At 38.9% G+C, this 13429-nt stretch overlaps 1 protein-coding gene across 8 annotated transcripts in view; it reads left to right on the plus strand.

Annotated features, from left to right (window-relative positions):
* Window positions 1-13429, plus strand: part of PTPRG (protein tyrosine phosphatase receptor type G) — a 745385-nt gene that overhangs the window by 471849 nt on the left and 260107 nt on the right. The gene's annotated exons all lie outside the window — the stretch shown is intronic.

Here is a 13429-nt window from a genome sequence, read left to right on the forward strand (position 1 = left end):
ACCACACACGAGAAAATGGAATGTGCTTTTCTCTTTTTCCTTCACTTGGACTAGCCTCAGATTGATTTACTGTGGCCAGCAGTGTGGTATGAACCAGGCAGCTGATGTCTGTGTTGCCAAATAGTTATGACCAAGAGATGAATTAGGATGCAGAAATAGGTAAAATGGGTTAGTAGCCAGAACCAAAGAGAAATTATGAATAGTAAAATTATGAGAAATAGATATTATCAATAGAGAAATTCCAAAAATGGTTTTTAAGAACAAGGGCAGAATCCAGTGCTGGATGTCTGTTTACAGAACTGTAAAATCTAATAGAGCCGGGGAAGGACCTCTGTGCACCCCAAAAACCAGCCCTGGAGGGCTAAGAAACTCTTCTGAACTGATTTTTGCAGTGTTCAGGAAGGAAGGAGGTGGGTTTGTCATTGTGCTGTATTCCTGCCACTGTGTTGAATGTAGGCCCAAGGCAGGAATGTTAGGCTGCATCTGCATTATGAAAATTATCCACCATTTTAAGACACCACTTTAACTGTCATGGCTCAGTGCTGTGGAATCCTGGGATTTGTAGTTTCTTGTGGCACCACAGCTCTCTGACAAAGAAGGCTAAATGTCTCACAAAATTACAGTTCCCAGAATTCCATAACATTGAGGCAGGGCAGTTAAAGTGATTATTTTTGCAGTGGGGATGCAGCCTAAAACTACTAGGAGCAATGGCAGTAGTCTAAGCATAAATCCAGTCAGAACTAGAAAACAGGATGAAGAGAGATTAAAAACAGTAATTTCCCTAGAGTTAAATAGAAAGACTTTGTCATACAAGAGGGGGGGAAACCCCAATAAAATTAGAAATCCTCTTCACTTCTTTCTTTCTTTCAAGAGGCCAATGGCCAGCTTGGGCAGCCAAATCGTCTCTGAGATTTTCATTTTTTCCAGAGAAGATACAGCTGTGCAGTCCTCCTTCATTATCATTCTGCTGTGCTGCCTTTATTCTAAAGGCTGTGCACAAAGAGTTTGTATGAATTGGCTGTCAATGAAAATGGGCATTTGACTGCACTAAGAATTTTATGTAAGTGAAGAAAGAGTTTGTGAGAACAAGGAATCATTTCCCTAGCACATCCTTGACAAGTGTTTCCAGAATCAACAGGTTACAAAAACAGATCTATACTTATTTGTGTGAGCAGCTAATGATACATTATGAATATAGGATTGCAGCATTTCTTTAAGAGAGAAATAGATGCTCCCATCCTGTTAGGCAAGGGGGAGAAACTTCCCAGTTATTCCTCCCTTATTCTTTCAGTCGCTCTGGTTTATGAGATGTCTGATAACAAGTGAGACAAAATTACTCCATTTCTCATCCACTGAAGTACTGAAGCCTAGGCTACGATATTTATCATAATCTTTGTTACATTTGTGAGTGATTTAATAGGCCTCAACATTTTTCGTTTCTTAAGAGCTGTGTGCTATTAAGCTGAGGCAATATTTAGCAATTGGTGCCGTCTCAAGAGGGTTATTGCTCAAAAGCATGTATTTGAAAATTCATCTCCTCCTTGTTGTATAAATGTCTTCAGTGCATGAAGTATTTAAGCATTAAGAGACCTCATCATGAAAGATTCCATCTTATGATATTTAGCATTATTGTGCGTTTCTATTAATAACATTCATGTTTAAGCCCCTGCAACCACAGTATCTCAAGCAGCTCAAGGAATTGTGCCATTCAGTACCTACTAATGCCATCTCTACTAACGCTGGAAAAATCAATGTATTGTGTGCGCTTGTAAGGCCCCAACAATGAATATATCTTGAAAACACCAACTTCAGAAACAGGAAGACTCAATATGTAGAAATAAATTGTGTGGAAGCTCAACAATTGAGACTTGCACTCTGACATGAATGTTCTGGCTCAAGCACACTGGGTCTGCACACACTCTGAAGATGTGTCCATGAGATAGTTTTGCAAAGGTGTAGCTGGGTCCACACTCTAATTGTTCATAACTCTCCTTTTCTGTTTGTTCACTTTTGTGCATATTTCCTGTTCACAAGTTGAAAAGGGGCCTTTTTTTTAAATTGCAACTCCCAGAATCTATCAGCCAGCATGGCCAGTGACCATGCTGCCTGAAGAATTTTGGGAGTCATAACTCCCAAGAAGTAACATCTTGTTTCTGCCCCATCTTATTAACACCATGGGCAACAAGAACTTTGTGCCCTGAAAAATGGGCAGAGAGAAAGTAATTTAATTTTGAAGGTAGCCACTTGGCCTTTTGCTGGTGTACTCAGTTTCATGCATGAACATTGAACCTATAGTCCAGGAAGTTGTAGCACAGATGTATTCTTAGTATGCTCCATAATAGTATATGAGAACTTATTCTTTTTTTGGGGGGGGGGGGCTTTGAGCTATGATTCTGGATTATTTTGATGCAGTCCTGCAGTTACAAATTGTGGCTTCTCTTTTGGGCGTAAATAAACCAGCTGCTCTTTGTGGTGATTTTCCCAATAAGAAGCAATTATGGTGAGCTTTTAGTAATCTGAGAAGGCAGTTTTCTGCCAGCAGAACAGTGCTGGATGGAACATCTGGAAAGAAAAGAAAACAGTCTCTTTGACCAAGACTCCCCTCAACTGGGAGAACACAGTCTTAGCTGGGAATGCTTTCAGAGTGTTGTGTTCAATGGATTAAGTACTGGGAGAAAATCCAGGGACAGCAGAAGGATGAGCAAGGATTCACAGGAATGTATTTTCCATTTGATCTGTGATCATGTGATTGCCTGGTCATTTGAGACCTCCTTCATTAACCCTGATAAGAATTAAACAAGGCCTGTGATGGACTAAACTATATGCTGTCAAACTGTAGCCACCTTGTTAGCAGCTACCCTGAACCTTGGGAATGAAAATATGAAACAGAGATTGCAATGGGATAATAAAATAGAGGCAAAGAATAAAGCCACTGGCATCACTGACACCAACCAGCTGCATAGAATTCTTGGCCACGCTCTTTCTTTCTGGTTCAAGTGCTTTTGGCAAGAATAAGTGCTTACTTTCTAATCTGGAGACAACTTGGCAGGTTTGGGCTTTTTACCACAGTAGAGGTATATTTCCTCCTTTCATGCCTGTCATAGATAGGCAGTCAGTAGACTGTGTATATAATCCACACCTTCAGGGTGCTCATCAGCTGATGATAGCCATGCTTTGAAGGGACAAATGACAGAAGCATATCAAGGAGTAATGGACAAGTGGTGAGCCAGAGCCAAGTAGCATATTCAAAATAAAATCTTGCACAATTTATGGCAGCTGGTGTTGCTTCTGACGTCTGCTGTGCTAAGTTACAGATGCCCCTTTGAAATGCAAGAATGTTTGGAAAACCAAATGCCAGACTGGCTCATCAACACCCTTGGTTTTCTTAAAAAGGGAAAAATAATAAGACGTTGGAGAGGAATTTGCTTATTAAGTCATATATACTATCTCTCAACATGTGAGCCATATATTTATGACGTAAAGATATATGATTTATATGTATCAACACCATCATTCCAATGATAGCCCAGAAGTGTTCCTTCTATATGATCACCTTCACCTTTTAGTATGTGGAATAGTATATAGTATGTTTAGTATATGTACCTCCACCACCATCATAACACAAACACTTACCTATCATTCAAGAAGTCCCAACTGTGGCATACTTTGGGCTCCTGTTAAAAACAAGGTAATTGATCTGACAGCCTTTCCCATCTGAGAACATTTATTTTGAACTTCTAGTTTGAAACATTCTAACCTAAAGTGGTTTTGAATGACTATTGTGTGTGGAGTGGGGATCATAGACTCTTTCAAAATATTGTTAGGTGTGGGGATTTGTACAAAGGCTGATACCATTAGGAATAACAATAACAGTAATAAAAATGATCTATGGAATGCTCAAACAAAGAGTATTTTAAAAAGAAAAAAAAAAGAAAGCCAAACCTCAAACTTTGATATGAAAAATACTTTTAAGACACTCTCGAAAGAACTTGGCAATCTGTTAGTCATTACCTGTGTTTTGAACTTCAGTGCCAGGCTTTTAATATATTTCAGGCTTCCTGAGCCACAGTTCAATTTGTATGCAGCAAGCATGAATTTTGTTTGCTGTAATCTCGAGAGGAGATAAGCATGACATCTGGTTCACACCTGTGGTTTTAGGGATAAGAGTGTAGCTGCTTTATGTATTATTCAGGGCACTCTGTTGACACCTCATGGAGTTTGGCTCCTCAGGCCCTTGATCCTTCCTTTTTGTACTTGTCTAAAGTAAACATGAAACACAGCAGCTTCCTCTTGGTAGACATTATAGGCTGAAGTGTAAGCAGCTTCAAATGCTGAAAGAATGGCAATTAGGTATGCAAGCTGCTTTCCTGATTACTCTGATAAAGTTCTGGTTGTGTAACTCACGTTGGAAGAAAGTTCAAGCTAGGTGTGCTGTTTTGCAGTCATTAGTGCTAAGCCAAGGCAAACATTTCAGCTAGGCTGAGCTATCCAGTATGAGAGGCACAAAGTTGATTATGCGCAGAGAGCTTAGAGATTGGCTTGATAAATAAAGGAATCCTCCCTTCTGCAGTGGACAGTTTGACTACTCTGTGGAGGTTTTCTGTCCATAGTCAAAACAATAACTACATCCTGCATGGCTTTATTGCTCAGAGAATAATAAATTAGATGCTATTTTATGCAAGTTATATTGGGAGGGGGAGACTGAAAGGGTTTTTAGGAGCAACAGCAGGATACAAAAGGCATTGGGTTGAATATAAACTGTGCATATACTGTACATATTTTCCTTCCCCTTCTTAAAAAATCTAAGTGGGCATGAGGAACTCATAAGAGCAACTAGCTTAAGATTCAAGACCCTGCATCAATCTGCCCTTTCTTATTTTAATTAATTAATTTGTAGAATTATTATAGAGAGGCACCAGAGTGTTATACAACAAATTAAACATCATCAATGGAACACTTTTGTGTCATACTGTAACATTCTGATTACCTCCTTTTTGTACTCTGCCATCTCAGTTGAGACTAGTGCCAAGCAGAGGACATTTTCAGATGCATCACCCTACTTGCCTACCTTTGGGGCCATGTCTCCAGTGATTTTTGTGTTTCATCTGTACTGTTCCTTTCCAGCACCAGGCAAAAAGTTTTCCACTCTCCCATCCTATCAAAAGGATTACTAGATATAATTTTTTATTTACAATTTATTTAAAATTTATTTGTTAAAAGGGGTTTTTAAATGTTTTATTTTGATGGAAAAAGTGAAATACAAATTATGAAATACAATTTATCAAGTAAACAAAGTTTACACGTCAACACCATTGCAAAGCATTCAAACTGTGTACTGTACTATATATAGTCCAGCCTCCAGAGTTAATGTCCGTGTGAGCCAAATGCATTATTCCATACACAATCATGAGTGATCCAGGATTGTCTTCTTGGGTTTGTTGATTGATTAGCATAATAAATAAAATTCAAAGACATCGCCATGTTAATCTGGAAAATGAGTATGCAAAGGGATCGAATAGCACCTTTGAGACTAACTGAAAGAAAGAAGGTGGTAGCATGAGCTTTCATAGGCTCGAGTCTAAAAGCTCATGCTGTCAACTTCTTTTTTTCAGTTAGTCTCAAAAGTGCTACATGATAAATAAAAGTGAACCAGGTTTTTGTAAAGTTATCTGTGTCTTTACCTTCATTCAGTCAGTCCCTTGACTGTACTGTATTAATTTTTCTGATGGACCTAAGTCCCATGTTTTTACATACCACAGTGTGTTTCCTGATTTCTAGTGGCTCAAGGTAAAAATGTGATTAGATTCTTATGTGATAACTGAGCATTAGAACCAGAGAAAATGTTTAATAGTACTAAGCTTGTGATAAATTGTTTTTTTGTTTTTAATAATCTTTATTATAATAATTCTTAAAATACATTAAAATAAAATTAGCATAATAATTCATTATATTTTTAGTTTACATCATCTTCATCATCTTTGAGTTCTCCAACAAAAATATAAATTCTATATTTCTTGTTCACACAACCTTACTTTACCATATATCTTTATAAACCTTATTTCATCTAATCATCTATAAACTTTTACTCTTTGTTTTTGTGATAATCTTCCATCTATGTATATATCTATATTTTTTCCATTATTTATTTTATTAATTTTAAATTGAACCTATTAGCTGTCAATGTTACATATTTCTTGAAAGAATCCCCTCCAGAATGGTGATACAACTATACAGTCCTATTATATAGGAAAGTCATACCCTCTCCAAGACTATGTTGTTAAAAAGTTTTTATAATACCATACATCCAGATCTCCAAGTAGGTGCAGACAGTAAAATAGCATCAAACAATAATAAAACATTAAAAAAAATACTAATGTCAACTGTAGTTTTAAATGGCTTGTCGTTGATGTTGTCATTGGCTATTATTATCTTTTATTGTTTTGTTTTGTCATTCCATTTGTAGACCGCACTGAAAAGTTACATATTGCCTGGGCAGTACAGAGTTTATAAATGACAATATCACAATGAATGATACACATTCAGACTGATACTTAGGACAGCCAGATGAGTCAACACACCATAGTCCCTCATCTGAAGTGGAGCTTTGTGAGTGTGGGAGAGCATACTTATGTGTCTTTAGAATAGGAGCATAAATATCTGGGAGAAAATCAGGTTTGCTTCCTCACAATCTTGAGGGATTCTTAGTGCTACAATTTTGTTTTGTTTTGCTCTTCACAATTGCCTAGACAAAAATACATCCCTCAACTATGTAAAAATAATGAAAGTTGTATTTATTAACTGGTGGTAAATATAGTGATAATATTAAGACTTTGCATTGCTTCACTTTTGAGAAAGAACTGCTGATTTATAACAAAACACCTTGATAATTTTTCTGAGTAAAGATCCAGTTCATCTTGTTTGCTTTTGCAGAGTAAACTTTTAGTGGGGAAGGGAGGAGAAGAAAAATCTTTGTGTTCCATTCTGGTTCATCAGTTCATGAAATGACATGGCTTTGCATGGAGATTTCATCATAAGCGTGTGCAGTATGGATTATGGCAGTGACTCAACAGGCTACAGATGTTGAGGCACGGACAGCCATAATTTATACTGCATATGTCTATAATGAACTCCCCATGCAGAGTCATGTCATTTCATGAACTGATGAACTAGAACGGTGCAGGAAAACACTTGTGTCAACTTTTTTCCACTTCAACAGTGTCTGGTCTGCATGGCCTACAATAAGAGATAGTTTCTGAAAGTTAGGTAGATTAATGGATTCAGACCTAAACCACTTCCTATGAAGTTGAAGCCCTTCTGAAACCAGAAGCATTTGCCATCGAGGTAATCTTTCTCTCTAGGTTTGAGCAGGAATTCTTGCACACTAAACACTTGTGATTTTTCAGATATGGAAAACACTACAAGAATGGTTATGCTGCTGTGTTATGAACAAAAAAAGTGTCCTGGCTCATAAAAAAAAATCTTTAAAACATCTTGCACTCTGTCCTTTCATAAGCAGAAGCTTATTATAAGTTTAATGGTAAACTATCGATTTTGCATGTAAAAAGTATAATCCCTGGCATTTCTGGAGAGGTTTGGAAGGACCCACCTGTGCAACTCTTGAGAACCACTGCCAATTAGTGCAATCAATACATACTGTATATACACAACTATAAGTCAACTTCATGTATATGTCAAGGGCAGGTTTTGGGACCAGCATTATTGATTTTGACATGACACATGGATAAGTCAAGGGTAAAACTTAGAGGCATGAACAAAGGATCTACAGGATGAAGCAACAGAAAACAATGTAAAAAACGTACAAAATTCCAGCAGGCATGTTTGTGCTCATACTAAAGGCTGGGTGGATGAGAGAATAGTGGGGCATCAGTGATTCCAGGAGAGATTATGCTTTTGCCTTTCATGAGGTGATGATTCTTTTTTCAAATAAGAGTTAAAGTACAATACTTACATTGACCTGTGGATAAGTCGACCCAGTTTTATAGCGTCAATTTTTTGACTACACTTTCTAGACTTTATACATGAGTATATACAGCAAGTAAATGAACCAGTGATCTGGCTTATACAATCCTAGCATCTTATGCTCCTAAATATGATGTGCTGAAATTGCTATAGCAGACACCTGTTAGTGTCAATGTTTTTCTGTGAGGAAAGATTTCTGCAAATGCTGTTCAGTTGACATACCAGTGTTTGCAAATAGCACCACGATAAAATATTCCCATATATTTAAAAAGGCAGCTATGTCTACTAAAGAAAGTTAACAAAATGTAACACAAAGTTGCTTTATACTGATTAAAACTGTTCGCATGTCAAGTCAATTCTGATGTGTGTTGGCTCTCTGAAGTCTGATTTTCCCATCAACTGCTTCCTAAGATAACTGGAAATATCAGATGACCGAACTTGGCTCCTACTACTTGGAAAACCTGTGCTCTGCCATTGTGTTGTGGCTCCTTCACACAGCCTTGGGTGTGGCTTTATGCTTGCAAGCACACCCATTGGGGTCAAGTTTGCTTTGTAGGCAACCATAATAGAATAGCATAGCATACCTGCTTCACACCTGCATCTGAACTATGGATAAAATAGAACAATTACTGAATGAGCTATGTGTGATGATGCCCTGACATTCAGACCTTCAGTGCTGTACTGCAGGTATTCTGACGGATCATTGAACCTTGCTGGAAAGCAGAAGAAGAGGATAATGTTATCACACAGTATTCTTTGTCTGTGCCCCCAACTCAAACTGTGTGATTTTGACAGAATTTTGACTCATTTGAAAGACTAAATTTCTCAGGAGCATTTAAGGTTTTAGCTGGGAGTTATGTGGCAAAGCACTGCATTCTTTCAGTGTCCTTTGTGCCAGTAAATGTTCACTGTCCTTTATTGACCTTCTAGGGAGAGGTGTGTCATTCAAAGGAGATTGTACATCTTAAGTTGCTTTCTGTTGACTTTGAAGACAAATTCCATCAACTGCAGTGACTCCTGGGTGATCTCTAAAATTCACATTGCAGACAGTTTCCTTCCTCATTGCCAATGTGTTGGCTTTTATCAAAACATTTGCAGTGTCTTGGTATGTTGCATTAACTGGCTTTTCCTCAAAAAGGCAATCGTCTTTGAGGGTTTGGATGCCCTGAGTGATATTTTGTTTCCTAGCAGGAAGACCTTCATGTGGTTCCAGAGCCCAAGAATTATGCTGTGGGAAGTTTATGGAGGATATCTTTAACAATTGCTTTCTAAAAAGATGAGGTTGTAGAATGTTAATCTTGATTATTTCTTTATTTTGATTTCTATACCACACCCTTGGTCTGGGCCTTTTAAAGTACAAGAATATATACACTGGAATGCCTGTTTAAAAATCAGGCACAGCCACAGTTTTTAGTCTTGCCATCCCAGTAAAGTTTCACAGGTTTTCATAATTGTAGAGCAACTTCTGAGAACCTTTTTCTGTGCCTTGCATAAATAAGAAGATTGTGGGTAGGATTTCAAGAGCCCTTTGCAGTTGTGCAGATGCTTCCACATACTTATTTGTGGCTTTTTTGTTGATTTGTAGTACTTTGCCCTTAAGTGGCAACCAGCCCTGAAGTACCGAGATGATTTCAGATTGCCTTGTCTATCTGTAGGCCTTAAAACTTTGTAGGATGCTCCTTTCAATGTCATTTTATCTTGTTGCTGTGCAAAAGAACACATGTAAATTATTATCCACAATGATTCCCCTTTTGGGTAAGCTTCATTAGTGTATTTAAGAAGGTTAATTACAAAAGAAAAACACCCTTCTAAACCTAATATACCCTACATGTAGTTAAAAGTTCAGGAATATCTTCACTTCTGGGTTCTGGCCACAAAGTATCTGACCGATGAATGATTGTGTTACTGTTTGTGTGAATGTGTGTGTCTATATATAGAATTCAGAGATAACCGTGCAAATGTTAGAATATCAGTATGCAAAAGGATTGTGTGTGTGTGTGTGTCCAACTGTTTCTGTTACTGTTGCTATTAATGTTGACTGAACTCTTGTTGTACACAACAAAACCTGTAAAGGAGAAAGGGATGAAAATGTAAATCTCAAGTGAAGTAAAAACCACAACACTGTAATTCATAGCTGTTGTGTGTTTTGAAACAGAAGACTTATTGCAGATTTCTTCTTGGTTTTGAATGATTTATAAGGATTTACTTGTGGCACAGTATTGCAGTCCATGTTGTCATGGAAATTGTATTGAATTTATAGTTCCATTTATACAAAACGATTTTCCAGACTTCATTTCATGGTGAATCATATGGTTGTTACTCTGAGTACAAAGCAATTTGGGGAGGGGGGGATAAAAAGTTTGATGTTGTGGAAAGCATAAACACTAAAGCTGTTAATTTCATATGTAAATACAAATGAATTTAACTCAGAGTTTTGAATTCAGCAGCCCTGCACAGCAACTCTCTAATGTGTTCTCAAAATCATGAGTTCAGTTTCTTTGCATATTCTTGCATGCAATATAGCTGGGGTAGCCATGTTGGCCATGCAGCAAAATATAGCAAAATCAAAAATTACATTGTGGTGATAATCATTATTAGGCTAACCAAAAGGCAAAAAATACAATATATGCAGGCTTTTAAAGGCTTCTTCCTTGGGCATGGGTGTTAAAGAAGCGTTTTAGAGGAAGTAATGTGACTGTGGAGAATCACAGAGCTGCATGAATCTTGAGATCTTAAAGCTCAGTTTAAGATGGTGGTGGAGGATGATTTGATGCAGGCAAAGACCTTGTGGGCCATGAGGCAGTTGTACCATTTTACAGGATAGTTAAAGCATAACATAATTCAAATTTTGAATGGGCTTATATCCCATTCAGCCATAAACCCCCAAAGAGCTCTTTCCTCCTGTTTTCTATGGTTACGCCTCCGTTCACCCAGCACCATCCATTCTCTTGGGGCTCACCTTGAATCTCCCAACATAGTATTTCCTCTCTTTTCCTCATCTGTTCATTAAGCACCAAAGAAACATGAGCAGCAGCCTTACTAATTAACCTATGACTACATGTCATATTATCTACATGAGTACCACATAATATGTTATAAGCAAGCAAAGCAATGTCAGTAAACATGATGCTATTCATCATGGCAGGCTAGCTGAAAGGCTCAGGTTCTGACCCATGTGCTTGCTGTAATTCAGGAGTTCTTCCCTGATAGAAAGTCATCAGAGACTAGGGCCCTTATCACACGGAGCCTTACTGTTGGCAAAAGGTTCCTGAAGCACAAAGATGGGATAGCCGGTCGCACTTCTTAATCATCATAGAGGCATCCTGTGTCTCTTCTGTTGTCAAAGTATTCATGAAGAAGCCATTTTTTAAATAACAGGAACTTCCGTTATTCAAAAAATAGCTTCACCATGAAGGCTTTGACAGTGGGAGAGAAGAGCAGGATGCCTCAATTATGTTTTAGAAGTGCAACCAGCTATCCCACCTATGTGCTTCAGGAATGCTCCAGGAACTTTTGCTGGCATTTTAGCAATGGTAGGTTGCTCCAGGTGAAAGAATCCATAGCCGTGTTAGTCTGGAATATCAATATGCAAAGGGAACTTGTAGCACTTTAAGACTAACTGAGTAAAGAAAGTTGTAGCATAAGTTTTCATAGGCTTGGTCTGCTTCCTCATCTTAAGCTACAACGTCTTTCACTCAGTTAGGTTTAATGTGCACTGCAGAAATAATGCAGTTTGACACCACTTTGACTGCCATAGCGCAGTTCCATAGCATTCAGGGATTTGTAGCTATGTGACATATTTAGCTTTCCCTTTCAGAGAACTCTGATGCCACAACAAACTACAAGTCCCAGGATTCCATAGCTTTAAGCCATGACAGTTAAAGTGCTTTCAAGCTGCATTATTTCTACAGTGCAGATGCAGCCTTAGAGCTGGCACAATACGGTGGCTTCATGGTGGCGTGGGGTTCAGATGGCACATGCCCCCCACGCCACCAGGAAGCCGCATCGATGAACACATGTGTCCCAGCTTCACAGCACTGCAGTGGCGTGGCATTTAGATGTCATGCACCACTGCAGCATTGCAAAGCTCCAGTGGGGAAAGAAAAGCCGCTGCAGAAAAGGAATGGCAATTTGTTGCTTCTTTTTTGCAGCGGCAAAACGCTGGAATGGAACCACAGCATGCAGTTAACGCAGTGCCCACTCGGCTCTTTCAGGGTGGCATCATGCTGCCCCTTTGGGCCAGTCTATTTTGGCCCTTAGTCTCACAGGTGTTACAAGTTCCCTTTGCATATAGTTAACCATAGTCCAAAACAAACTGCATGAATAATCCAGTTTGAGACCACTTTAGCTGCCCTGCATCAGTGCTGGCTTATTTCTGGGAACTGTAGTCTATTGTGGCCTCAGAGCTCTCTGACAGAAAAAGTTAAATGTCTCACAAAACTATAGTTCCCACAGTCCATAGCATTGAGCCAGGGCAATTAAAGTGGTCTCAAACAGGATTATTTTGGAGCAATGTTGGCTGTGCAATGAAATATAACAAAATCCAAAAGCCTTGTAAAGATGCATGGAAGTACTATTACATGGAGCCTGCTAAGGCAGTTTTCTTGACATTCCAAGCCAATGTAATGTAGATGACTGCAATGATCTGGGGATATGCAGGTGGAGAGAATTAATTTCAGTTTTCTCAGCATATATTCATCTGTCTACACTAGAGTCTATTGTTTCTACATATGACCCAGTCATGCCCTGATATTGACATAGTTCTGTTACAGATGGAGCAGATAATCTTTATGGCTGATGGGTCAGAGGCAGTTTGACCATAAATGGAGACAAGCCAGGTGCCTGAGGCTGTGAAATTCAACAGAAGTTCACTTATGTTGAATGAGGCCTCAGTCTGTGGAACTATGGACAGTGTGCTCCAAGTGACCACAATCAAAATCTTGCCTACATTGCTTCCTCAAATCTTTTGTAATGAAGATGCCACTGTTTCTTCCTTTTGCAAGCAAGTAACTGAACTGGAAGACATCCAGGGTTGCCCCTACCAGTAGGCAGAATAGGATGAAGCATCAGATTTGGGATGTGATAAAGGGCTATCAACATATGCTGGCCCCATGAATTTCAGAGTTTATTTGGGCAAGGTTTTACCAGTTCCTTCCTCTGAAATATAGGCGCAGTACAGACGGCAACCGCACAGTCCCTAATTCTAGTGTGGCGCAGCGCTGTAACAATGGCGGCGCCCTGTATACACAGGCACCGTTGTTGTTACATAAGTGCTGCGCGGCATCTGCACGGTGCTGCATAGCACTTACGTAACAAGTGCACCAGTGGCGCACTTGTTACACTGCCCCTGTGGCTTTAAAAGACCCCACTTTTTGCAGGTTCTTTTTCTTGCGGAGGGAAGCTGCATGGTTTGGCAGCTGCAGCTTATCTCCAGAGGAAAAAACGCCGC

The sequence above is a fragment of the Sceloporus undulatus genome, chromosome 2 (assembly GCF_019175285.1).
Source record: "Sceloporus undulatus isolate JIND9_A2432 ecotype Alabama chromosome 2, SceUnd_v1.1, whole genome shotgun sequence".
Classification (NCBI taxonomy): Eukaryota; Metazoa; Chordata; class Lepidosauria; order Squamata; family Phrynosomatidae; genus Sceloporus; species Sceloporus undulatus.